Source organism: Stegostoma tigrinum, chromosome 21 (genome assembly GCF_030684315.1).
Source record: "Stegostoma tigrinum isolate sSteTig4 chromosome 21, sSteTig4.hap1, whole genome shotgun sequence".
NCBI lineage: Eukaryota > Metazoa > Chordata > Chondrichthyes > Orectolobiformes > Stegostomatidae > Stegostoma > Stegostoma tigrinum.
In genome coordinates, this window is record NC_081374.1 from 5,783,778 (window position 1) to 5,797,251 (window position 13,474).

Sequence of the window (13,474 nt, forward strand, 5' to 3'; positions counted from 1 at the left end):
ACCTCAGTGGAAGTGAATGGAGACAGCACTGGGCCACATTTCAACTCAACCGATTCACTCTGTTATTCTCAGTCTATCAAAATTTTTCCCAAATGAAGTTTGTAAATAGTTAAGGGAAACCACACTATTCATGTTTCTGCTAATCTAATACGACACTTAATTGAAACACATTATCTGGGAATGATCAGGTGGCCCAGATGAACAGTTTCTTTGTTGTCTTTGCTCCTGCATCCTGTGTTGTTAATCTCTGGAGTTCTGCTGCAGATTACTGCTCATGCTCTGTTTTATGCCTGATACTCTTATCATCTTCTTCCAATCAGGGGCACCCATGCCATGTTGCCAAGCGCCAGATCCTCCAATCAAGTACTGGGGCTGCATCCCTCTCCTTATTTGGCCTGGTTAACAGCAGTTGTGTACGTAACTTGTTACCACATCCACCTTCCAACACACATTCAACTTGAGTAATTTGCAGTTTCTCCATCCAAGTTTTAGCCAGTTCCAGCCCTGGCCAACAGAATCAAAATCTGTCACACTGCATTCCATCCACTTTCTTCCAACATTCCTCAATGTCCTTCGGCTTCCTCTTAAAATTGGCAACTTTGAAGACACCAGCCTCCTGGCTGCCAGCCTTGGCTCAGGTCATTGCCCTCTTGTGTGGCACTAAAGAAAGGTTTGACCCCAGAGATTTGGGTGTAAAACCAAGGCTGACTCTCCAGTGCATTCCTGATGGAGCACTGGACTGTTGGAGGGGCCATCTTTCAGGATGAGATGTTAAACCTTGGCCATCTGGGTCTACTCTCTGAGGTGGATGTGAAGGATCCCACTGTTGTGTTTTGAAGTATAGCAGGGAGTTATTCCTCAACATTGCTAAAGGAGTGGACATTTGCGGATCTGGGCAGGAGTGATCACACTATCATTGGCTGTGAAGCACTTTGAACCTGAGATCATGAAAGGTGTTACATAAATGTAAGTGTGTTGTTCTTGACTCAATTTACCTTCTGTTCTTAGCCCTTTACCAAGGTTTTGCCATGGCATAATCTGGTACCACGTGAGTTGTTTCCATAACTTCCAAAGAGAGAGAAAGAGAGAGTGAGAAAGAGAGAGAGATAAAGAGAGAGCCAGAGAGAGTTCTGCACTTAGAGAACAATGAGAGAAGGCATTGGGATGTGGAATGTTGTAACTAATCCAACAGAATGAAGATGTAACAAAGATAAATAGGACTTGTGGTGAAGGTTTGGAGAAAGGGTGGTGTTTCGCTTAGTGAAGCAATAAGCAAACTATTACTGCAGAGAGTGTAGCAATCCACTGTTACTAAGTTCTGCACTCAAGGTAGAATGTTGTGTGAGCCAGAAATATAAACTTATTAAAAGTATTCACTAAAGGTAGATGAAGCATGGTCAACCACAAAATCTAATTCATTCAGATAAATTGTTCAGTTATTTTTAGAACAACAGGACATATTAGAATTACTTAAAGAGCCTGGAGTGTGATATTTCCACTGTCTACACATCAGGAACTAATGAAAATGTTAGCACTTAACAGTGACAATGAGAAGCATGCACTTAAGACAAAATAACTATCATTATTCAATAACTGTCTTCTCGAGCAGGTCTACCAAGACTGAAGCACTTCTGTCCATCAGATGAAAAGGATTGGTTCAGTGAAAGCTTGGCCAGATTAAATCCAAGGTAATGTGGTTGATTTGCTCGCCAGGCTGGTTCATTATTTCACAGACGGTTCATTACCCTAGATAATAAAATGTGAGGCTGAATGAACACAGCAGGCCCAGCAGCATCTCAGGAGCACAAAAGCTGACGTTTCGGGCCTAGACCCTTCATCAGAGAGGGGGATGGGGTGAATGTTCTGGAATAAATAGGGAGAGAGGGGGAGGCGGACCGAAGATGGAGAGAAAAGAAGATAGGTGGAGAGGAGAGTATAGGTGGGGAGGTAGGGAGGGGATAGATCAGTCCAGGGAAGACGGACAGGTCAAGGAGGTGGGATGAGGTTAGTAGGTAGGAGATGGAGGTGCGGCTTGGGGTGGGAGGAAGGGATGGGTGAGAGGAAGAACAGGTTAGGGAAGCAGAGACAGGCTGGACTGGTTTTGGGATGCAGTGGGTGGAGGGGAAGAGCTGGGCTGGTTGTGTGGTGCAGTGGGGGGAGGGGACGAACCGGGCTGGTTTTGGGATGCGGTGGGGGAAGGGGAGATTTTGAAGCTGGTGAAGTCCACATTGATACCATTGGGCTGCAGGGTTCCCAAGCGGAATATGAGGTGCTGTTCCACACAACCAGCCCAGCTCTTCCCCTCCACCCACTGCATCCCAAAACCAGTCCAACCTGTCTCTGCTTCCCTAACCTGTTCTTCCTCTCACCCATCCCTTCCTCCCACCCCAAGCCGCACCTCCATCTCCTACCTACTAACCTCATCCCACCTCCTTGACCTGTCCGTCTTCCCTGGGCTGACCTACCCCCTCCCTACCTCCCCACCTATACTCTTCTCTCCACCTATCTTCTTTTCTCTCCATCTTCGGTCCGCCTCCCCCTCTCTCCCTATTTATTCCAGAACCCTCACCCCATCCCCCTCTCTGATGAAGGGTCTAGGCCCGAAACGTCAGCTTTTGTGCTCCTGAGATGCTGCTTGGCCTGCTGTGTTCATCCAGCCTCACATTTTATTATCTTGGATTCTCCAGTATCTGCAGTTCACATTGTCACTGGTTCATTACCCTGCTGGGTAACATCATCAGTGCAGCCTCCAATGAAGTGTTGCTGTGTCTTCCCGCCTGATATTTTAACACTGGGGTCTGTTGGAGTTGATTATCTCAGTTCCGGCTTCCCACCACAGTGTGTATATATTGTGTCCAATTCTACGTGTTTATTGAGAACCTTCTTGTCTCTGTTTGGCCTGTCTTAGAATCCTGATGGTTCTCCTTATCCGTGTATCCAATGCTCACTTGTCTCCATTCACACAGATGAACAAGGAGAGCCATCAGTTTGATTGGGACAACACCAGGATTCTAGGGCAGGCCAAACAGAGACAAGCTGGGGAATTTCTAGAGGCCTGGTTCTCTACCAAGAATGCCATCAACACACACTGAGAATTGGGCCCGACATATACATCACTGTGAAGAAATACCAGAAATGAGGCATTCAATTCCAATCGACCGCAAAGTGCAAAAACCAGGTGGGAAAACACACCGATGCTTCATTGGAGGCAGCACTAATGATGTTACCTAATGTGGTAATGAAATGTCTGTGGAACAACAACGAACGAGCTCAGCGAGCCAACCAACCACAACATCCACAACCCGAGCTACAAATCTACTCAAGGACCTAAGATCCAAGGTAACTTTGGTCTCAAAACTAACAGAAGCTCTCTGCTGTTATTCCCTTGTTGAATTCATGTGGCCCAGAGCCTCATGAAGGCGTGCATGACTGCAGCTGAGACTTGGAAGCAATAACAGAAATTGCTTGAAAGGCCCAATAGGCCTGGCAGCGTTTGTGAAGAAAAGTAGAGTTAACGTTTCGGGTTGAGTGAGAATTTTCTTGATTTCTTTATTGATTAAAAATTTCTCTATCTCAACCTTGAATACACTTTATGGCCCAATCTCAGTGGCCCTCAGTGATAAGGAATTCCACAGATTCACTACCCCCTGAGCAAAGAAATTCCTCCACTTCAATGTGTGATCTCTTATTCTGAGATGATATCCTATGATCCTGGTCTATCCCACAATGGGGAGACAACCTCTCTGCGTCTCCTCTGTCAATCTCCTAAGAACCATGCACAATTCACTAAGAATACCTTTCATTCCTCTAAACTCCAAAGAGTATCGTTCCAATCAACTCAACCTGCCCTCAGAAGACACTGCCTCCATACCCAATAACAGCCTAGTGAACCTTCTCTGGACTGCCTCCAATGCTAGTATATATTTCCTTAGACAAGGAGACAAAAACAGTTCACAATATTCCAGCTGTGGTCTGATTAGTGTCTTGTATAGTTTTAACATTACCTCTCTATTTTTGCACTTCATTCCCTTTGAAATAAAGGCCAACATTCCATTTGCCTTCTGTATTACCCACTGAATTTGTGTATTCAGTAATTCAGGAAAAGGGACGCCCAATTCCCTCTTGCTGTAGCTTTCCTCAGTCTTTCTCCAATCTTTCTCCCTTTAAATAATATTCAACTCCTCTATTCTTCCTGCCAAAGTGCATAACCTCACCTTTTTCCACATTATATTCCATCTATCAAGCTTTTACTCCCTTGCTTACTTTGTCTATATCCCTCTGCAGACTCTGTTCCATCCTCACCACTTACCTTCTGACCTATTTTTGTATCATACGTAAACTGGTTACAGGTTGTCAACCCGCAAATGCACCATTATTTCATCTCTGTTTTTTATCAGTTAGCTAATTCTCTATCCATTTGAATATCTCCAACATTATGGGCACTTCTTTTATTGTATTAATTTTATATTAATTATACATTTTATCCAACACTTTGTGGAAATCCAAATGTATTGCATTTACTAGTTCCCATTTATCTATCCTGCTTCTTACCTCCCCAAAGAATTCTAATAGATATTTCAGAAGCAATTTGCCTTTCATGGGGTTCATGCCCATAGTTCTCTGAAACTTGCCGCGCAGGTGGATAGGATTGTTAAGAAGACGTATGGAGTGTTAGTTTTCAGTATTGGAGGATTGAGTTCAAGAGCCATGAAGTTATGCTCCAGCTGTACAAAATCCTGGATCGGCCACATCTGGAGTATTTTGCCCAGTTCTAGATGCCTCATGTGGAAGCATTGGAAAAGGTGTAGAGGAAGTTTACCAGGATGTTGCCTGGAATGGAGGGAATGTCTTACGAGGAAAGGTTGAGAGAGCTAGGGCTTTTGCCTTTAGAACAACAAAGGATGAGAGGTGAGATGATAGAGGTGTACAAAATGATCAGATGTATAGATAGAGTGGGCAGCAGAGACTTTTTCCTAGGGTGGAAGTAGATATTACGAGGGGACATAGTTTTAAAGTGAGTGGAGGTAGATATAGCGGAGACATCAGAGGTAGGTTCTTTACTCAGAGAGTGGTAGGGACGTGGAATGCATTGTTGGAGAGGGTAGTGGAGTCAGTCTTATTAGGGATATTTAAACAGCTATTAGATAGGCAAATGGATGGTAGTATGAGGTAAAGTGGAGGTTAGATAGGCCTTAGGTTTAGGGTAAAAGTTCAGCACAACATTGTGGGCTGAAGGCCCTGTACTGTTTCTATGTTCTATGTACTATCCTTAATTTCCCTGGTAATTCTGGTTGACTTCTCCCCTTCCTAGAATCCCTCTTCCTCTCTGAAACATACATTTGTTAAGAGTCATGAACTATTTTCTTAAACATCTGCTCTTGTTCCCCAACCATCTTTTTGACTAAACTCAGTTCCCTGGCCTCTCCAGGTAACTGCCCTCATTCCTTTGTAGCTATCCTTACTGAAGTTAGCGTTGTTGTTTCTAACCCAAGTTTCAACTTCTCAAACTGAATGATAAATGTTGCCATGTTAAGGTCATTCTTCCATTGGTAATATATTCTGAAATCATTTATTAAATGTGCCTCATTACATGTTATGAGCTCCTTAATAGCCTGATGCCTCTTAAGATCCATGACATTTCGTTCCAAGAACTGTCCTGAATACATTGTATGAATTCTTCCTTGTGGCTACCTCTGCCACTTTGATTTTCTCAATCTAAATGAAGGTTAACCTCACCCTTGATAATTGTATTGCATTTTTCACATGCTCTCATTATCGCCTCATTTATTGTCTATTCTACAGTATAGTGGCAGTTTGGGGGCTTGCAACTTACTCTCACTGATGTCTCCTTCACCTTGCTATTTCTTACCTCTACCCATTTGGAATTTCCATCTTCCAGCCATAGAACATTTCTTGCCACTGTGCTTATTCCATCCCATACTAACAAAGCTAAACCACCACCCATTCCTTCCTGTCCATCCTCGGGCTCCTTGCAATTATGTCTCCAAAATGGCTACACAATCATACCCATTAACCTGTACTTAATCCCTACAGAGTGGAAACAGACTATTTGGCCCAAACAAGTCCACACCACCCGTCCGAACAGCATCCCACCCCGACTCATTCCCCTACCCCTGCATTTCTCCATGTCTAACCCACATAACCTAAACATTCCTGGATGTTATGGGGCAATTTAGCATGGACAATCCACCTAGCCTGCACATCTTTGGACTGTGGGAGGAAACCGGAGCACCCAGAGGAAACCCACACAGACACGGGGAAAATGTGTAAACTCCGCACAGACAGTTACCTGAGGATGGAATCAAACCCATTTCCCTGGCACTGAGGCTGCAGTGCTAACCACTGAGCCACCGTGCCGTGTTGCCCACATCACACACATTCATGTAAAGAGCCATTCATTTTGCCTTTTTACCATTTTTATTCCTGGTGATCTTATTTTCTGTTCTTTTTCTCCTTGCTCACTTTTTCCTCCACATCACACTATTGGTAACATTATCAAAGTAGCTGCCCTATAATGCTGTCATGTCTTCTTGCTTTGTAAACTTATATCTCCCCTCTGCTGAATTGGCTCCTAAATTGCATCACACATCTACTGCTAGACGTTCAAGAAGCACTACTGTGTGCAACTTGGCTGTTGTGTTTCTTACATCGTAACAGTGACCATTTCAAAGCAGCATCATCAGCTAGTCTCCCATCACAAAGGTGGCCTTTATCTACGCATTCACAGTACACTGGCTGTGGCAAGCCAGCTCAGAGTCACTCCCCTGTTTATATTGGTCAACCAGGCTTTCCTGATTAGCCCAGGTTGACAACCCCAATCAACAATCCACCTGGTTCCAATCACTACAACTATAAAGCCCTTGGATGCCTTCAGAGGCCAGGGCTGTGTTATGGATATTATAGATCAGGGCACCAGCACTGTGCTATAGGAATGCAAGACTTTCTTTCAAGAGGAGAAGGCCAAAGTCCTTTGAGATTATCAAGATAATAAAATGTGAGGCTGGATGAACACAGCAGGCCAAGCAGCATCTCAGGAGCACAAAAGCTGACGTTTCGGGCCTAGACCCTTCATCAGAGAGGGGGATGGGGAGAGGGAACTGGAATAAATAGGGAGAGAGGGGGAGGCGGACCGAAGATGGAGAGTAAAGAAGATAGGTGGAGAGGAGAGTATAGGTGGGGAGGTAGGGAGGGGATAGGTCAGTCCAGGGAAGATGGACAGGTCAAGGAGGTGGGATGAGGTTAGTAGGTAGCTGGGGGGACGGCTTGGGGTGGGAGGAAGGGATGGGTGAGAGGAAGAACCGGTTAGGGAGGCAGAGACAGGTTGGATTGGTTTTGGGATGCAGTGGGTGGGGGGGAAGAGCTGGGCTGGTTGTGTGGTGCAGTGGGGGGAGGGGACGAACTGGGCTGGTTTAGGGATGCAGTAGGGGAAGGGGAGATTGGAATTCTCCAGCATCTGCAGTTCCCATTATCTCTGATACTCCTTTGAGATTATGAACAGGTTTGATAGGGATGCACGGAGAAAATGTTTTCAGGAGGAATGCCTTTACTCAGAGAGTAGAAAGAATGTGGGAGACCACTATCACATACGATAGCTGAACTCAATAGTGAATGCTTTTCAATGAAGCTAATAAATCCTAAGGAAGTTTAGAATAAACATTATGTTGATAGGTGATCTGAGGAGTGAAACGAGGGTGCCTTTGTGGAGCATAAACACTAGCACAGACCTTTGGGCTGAATGGCCTGTTTCTGCACTGTAAATTCTACGTTTCTATACATATAGATGTACACACAACACAAGATGCAGCGGTCTGTGCAATCCTGTCTTGCAGTGCTAGCCTGAATAATGCATTCAAGCCCTTGAACCCACTCCAGGCCTTGAGCACATAATGTCAAGGCAAGGTTGTGAGTAATGAGCCAAATTGCCACTTGAATGCACAGGCAAATATAATAAAGTTGTGAATGCTCCCAATGTCTGACTGCAGCAAAGCTCAAATAGACACAGGCAAAGAGTGAAAGGAAAGATCCACTGCTGGTGCACTGCCAAATACAAGGGTGAAAAATCACACAAATGCTTGCAATATGAGGACTGTGGAGAAAATAATGTTTCATACAAAAATGGTCATTGGAATTGAGCACATAATGATATTAGGCAATGATGAGATGAGAAGAATTAATTGCTGCAGTGAGTTGCTATAAACTGAAACATGTTGTTAAAAGGATACTGGAATTAAATTCAACCGCAACTTACAAAAGGTAAATAGAGCAATTGTTGAGATACAGCACAGGAATGGAATTGGGTAGGTAGTCCCTCTAGAGAGTTGACAGCAAGCACAAATACAGTGGGCTAAATGCATGCCTTCTGTGTTTCCATTTCCACAGTTGCCTTTTTAAGGATATTGTCATACTATGGCAGATAATCTGCAATCAAGTGGAGGGCATGCATGAAAAAGGTAATCCCTTCTAGTCTGACTGGGCTTACATGTAACGCCATAAAATTTCCAGGAAAAGAAATTGGTCATTCAGTTCAACTAGCCTATGCAGTTATTTATCCTCCACATGGACTTCATCCTGGAGTTTTAAAAGAAGGAGCTAGTTGGATAGTTGATGATTATATATTTTCATGATAGTTGATAGCTGTCTTTAATTTTCCCAAACTCCATTGATTTAGGAAGGTCCCATTAGACTAAGCAAATGAAATTCATTTATTTTGAAAAGAGAGAGACAGAAGGAGAAAGCTACAAGACTGTTAGTTTGACATCGGTCATCAGGAAATGGTAAAAGTTGTTGGTAAAGGTTATAGGAACACACGTAGGCAAGTTGAAGATAATTGGGGACATGGTTTTGTGAAAGGGAAGTCACCTTTCACTAATCTATTGAGGAAATTACATTTGCTACAGATCAAGGGGACTAGATTTCCAGGAAGCCAATTAATAGAGTGTCACCCTAAAAGTTATTGCAGACCGAAAAAGCTCATGTTGTAAGGGATAATATAGTGACATGGATAAAAGATTGGCTGGCTGACAGGAAGCAAAATATAGGCATCATTGGCTGACGTTTCGGGCCTAGACCCTTCATCAGAGCTCTGATGAAGGGTCTAGGCCCGAAATGTCAGCTTTTGTGCTCCTGAGATGCTGCTGGGCCTGCTGTGTTCATCCAGCCTCACATTTTATTATCTTGGATTCTCCAGCATCTGCAGTTCCCATTATCTCTGATAGGCATCAATGGGTGCTTTTCAGGTTGGTAAAATCTAAAGTGAGGTGTTCCTCAGGGATTAGCACTGGGACCTCAGCGGTTTATGTGTTAAAACAATCTTGTGATTGTAGTTATGCTCAGAAGGAGAGGAACTGAAGGTTCAGGCCTACGTGCTTTGCAGAAGAGCCGATGGTGCGAAGCTACCATTTGTGGGATTCTGATTGTAAGCTGTTAACTCAGAATTCCCCTAAACCAACCCCCTGAAGGGATGAAATATGGTTGACAAAATAGCTGGAAACATGAAGATAGATAGGAAAGTAAATTGCTCAGAGAACACAATAAAGCCAACAAAATGATGAGGACAGAAATCATATGACACCAAGGTTATAATTCAACAGGTTTATTTGAAAACACAATCTTTCTGAGCCTTGCTCCTCCTTCAGGTGTTAGTGAGAGAGGTGGAATCAGACGCAGAATTTATCAGTAAAAGATCAAAGGATCATACCACTGATCAGGATGTATTAAACAAACCCAAGATTCTGTTAAATCTTTAATCAGTTAGAAGGTTTCAATTAATTAGTACATACATGTAAATCCCTGAATTTCTTTTCTCTTGTGTGTGTGGGTTGGGGGTTGAGAGAGAGAGAGAGAAAGAGTGTGTGTGTGTGTGTGTGTCTGTGTGTGCGTGTGTGTGTGTGTGTCTGTGTGTGTGTGTGTGTGTCTGTGTGTGTGTGTGTGTGTGTGTCTGTGTGTGTGTGTGTGTGTGTGTGTCTGTGTGTATGTGTGTGTGTCTGTGTGTGTGTGTGTGTGTGTGTGTGTGTGTGTGTGTGTGTGTGTCCTGTTGGACGATAACTTGGTGATGTATGATTTCTCACCTTGTCCACCCCTGTCTAACATCGGCATCTCCACATCATGGCTAACATTGACACCACTAAGTGCCAGCTGAAAGTGGACAGGATCTGCAAGAAGACACACACACACAGACTCACGCATACACAGATTCACACACACAGACACACACACACATACTCTCTCTCCCACATATATGTGGATCTATGGGGTGAATTTGTATTTGCAGATACATTCTATTTTGTTAAAAAAACACACAATTCATAGATAGTCATAGATAATGCGGTGTTTTATAAATTCCTACTTTAGAAATAAAACCAGTCTGACTCCAAACCAAAACACAAACAGATTCTAAACAAGGTCTCACACCTAACATGCATTGTCTGATCTAAAATGTCACCTCTTCATTACACTGATAAAACTCTTACTTCTCTCAGGGTGCTGCCTCGAAAGAAATTCAAAGATCTCCATATACATATTAATCAATTAGAACCTCCTAGCTAATTAAAGATTTAACAGCATTTAATACATCCTCAACAGTGGTGTGACCCTTTGAACTTTTACTTATAAATTCTTTGTCTGATTCCACCTCTCTCACTAAAATGTGAAGAAGGAGTAAGGCTCAGGAAGCTTGCATTTTCAAATAAATCTATTGGACTATAACTTGGTGTCATATGATTTATGACCTTATCCACACCAGTCCAACACCGACATGTCCACATCATGACTAACAAATTGATGTAGGTAGATTATATAAGTAGGAAACTATCTGGCAAATGGAGTATAATGTGGGAAAATGTTAAATTGTCCATTTTGGTAGGAAAATTAAAAAAGCAAGCACATTATCTAAAATATAAAAAGTTTACAGAGGTTGGAGGTGCAGAAGGATCTGGGTGCCCACGTGTATGAATCAGAAGTTAGTACACCAGTATACGAGTAATTAGGAAAATTAGTAGAATGTCATAATTTACTATAAAAGGGAATTGAAAACAGAAGTTTGGAAGCTATGATTTAATTATACAGAGACCACATCTAAAGTGCTCTGTACTCTATTGATCACGTTAGTCAACCAACAATGTAAATGAGTTGGAGGCAATTCAGCGAATGTAGAAGAGACTAATATCTGGAATGGGCAAGTTGCATTAAGAGACAGCTGGGCCAGGTTAAGCTTGTATTCGCTGGAGTTTAGAAGAATTTGAGGCTACTTGCTTGAAACTTGATTGAAGGTTCTGAGCTGCATTGACTGTTTGGATAACAAAGTGTCGAGGTGGATGAACACAGCAGGCCAAGCAGCACCAGAGGAGCAGGAAGGTTGACATTTCGGGCCTAGACCCTTCTTCAGAAAGAAGGACCCAGGCCCAAAACATGAGCCTTCCTGCTCCTCTGATGCTTCTTGGCCTGCTGTGTTCATCCAGCTCTATACCTTGAAATTTCAGATTCTCTAGCATCTGCAGTTTCTACTATCTCTTGACTGGTTGGATCTTTTCTTCAGAGGGGGAATCTAGAACTAGGACCCACTGCTTAACAATAAGAGGCCACCCATTCCTAACTGATATGAGGCAGAAAGAAACCATCTTCACACAGACGGTCATGAGTTTATGGAACTCTCTTCCTGTCAAGTTGGTGGAATCCTTTGAATATTTGTAAAGCAGAAGTCTGCAAAGTGATGGGGTGACAAAGTTATCAAGATTAATGTGGATTTGAGGTCCAATCAGTTCAGTCATGATCTTATTAGATGGCGACGCAGGCCTGAGGGGCTAAATGGTCTTGTCTTGCTCGTTACATGTTTCTCCATAAATGTCGTTCCCATCATGCTAACCCTATCACATTCTCAGGAAGGCTCACTGGAATTGAAATGTTAACTCTGATTTCTCTCCACAGATCCTGCCAGACCTGTTGAGCTTTTCCAGCAATTTCTGTTTCTGTTGCTGATTTACAGCATATACAGAGTTTTTGGTCTTTGTTTCTCCATATCACATGTTTTTCTTTTCTGACACATTTACTCACTTTCATTAAGTAGAGTCATAGAGTCATACAGCATGGAAACAGTCCCTTTGGTCCAACAAGTCCATGCCCAACCATAATCCCAAACCGAACCAATACCCCCTGCCTGTCATTGCCCAATAACCCTCCAAACATTTCTCATTCATAACCTCATCCGAATGTCTTTTAAATGTTGTAACTATATCCGCACCCACCACTTCCTCTGGCGGTTCATTCCACACACAAACCACTCTCTCTCTGTAAAAAAAACCTCATGACTTCTTTAAATCTTTCTCCTGTCACCTTAAAAATATGCCCCTAGTCTTGAAATCCCCCACCTCAGTGAAAAGACACTTGCCATTCACCTTATCTGAGCCCCTCATGATTTTATGAACCTTTGTTTTGTCACCCCTCAACCTCCTAAACTCTACAGAAATAAGGTTGCAACCTATTCAGCCTCTCCTTACAACTGAAGCCCTCCATTCCCAGCAACATCATGGTAAACTTTTTCTGAACCACCTCCAGTTTAACAATAAACTTCCAATAACAGGCTACTAGACTCGGTGGGATTGAGGTTCACAAGGAAGAGGTATTAGAAATCCTTCAGAAGGTGAAGATAGATAAGTCCCCTGGGCCGGATGGGATTTATCGTCAGATCCTCTGGGAAGCCAGGGAGGAGATTGCCGAGCCTTTGGCATTGATTTTTAACTCGTCATTGTCTACAGGAATAGTGCCAGATGACTAGAGGATAGCAATGTGGTTCCCCTGTTCAAGAAGGGGAGTAGAGACAACCCTGGTAATTATAGACCAGTGAGCCTTACCTCAGTTGTTGGTAAAGTGTTGGAAAAGGTTATAAGGGATAAGATTTATAATCATCTAGAAAAGAATAAGTTGATTAGGGACGGTTTTATGAAGGGAAGGTCGTGCCTCACAAACCTTACTGAGTTCGTTGAGAAGGTGACCAAACAGGTAGATGAGAGTAAACCGGTTGATGTGGTGTATATGGATTTCAGCAAGGCATTCGATAAAGGTTCCCCACAATAGGCTATTGTACAAAATGCGGAGGAATGGAATTGTGGGAGATATAGCAGTTTGGATCGGAAATTGGCTTGCTGAAAGAAGACAGAGGGTGGTAGTTGATGGGAAATGTTCATCCTGGAGACCAGTTACTAGTGGTGTACCGCAAGGGTCGGTGTTGGGTCCACTGCTGTTTGACATTTTTATAAATGACCTGGATGAGGGCGTAGAAGGATGGGTTAGTAAATTTGCAGACAACACTAAGGTCGGTGGAGTTGTGGATAGTGACGAAGGATGCTATAGGTTGCAGAGAAACATAGATAAGCTGCAGAGCTGGGCTGAGAGGTGGCAAATGGAGTTTAATGCAGACAAGTGTGAGGTGATGCACTTTGGCAGGAGTAACCGGAAGGCA

The 13,474-nt window shown here is 43.2% G+C and overlaps 1 protein-coding gene across 3 annotated transcripts in view; it reads right to left on the bottom strand.

Moving 5' to 3' along the window:
* Positions 1 to 13,474, bottom strand: part of kcnd3 (potassium voltage-gated channel, Shal-related subfamily, member 3) — a 374,364-nt gene that overhangs the window by 41,214 nt on the left and 319,676 nt on the right. The window lies entirely within an intron of this gene.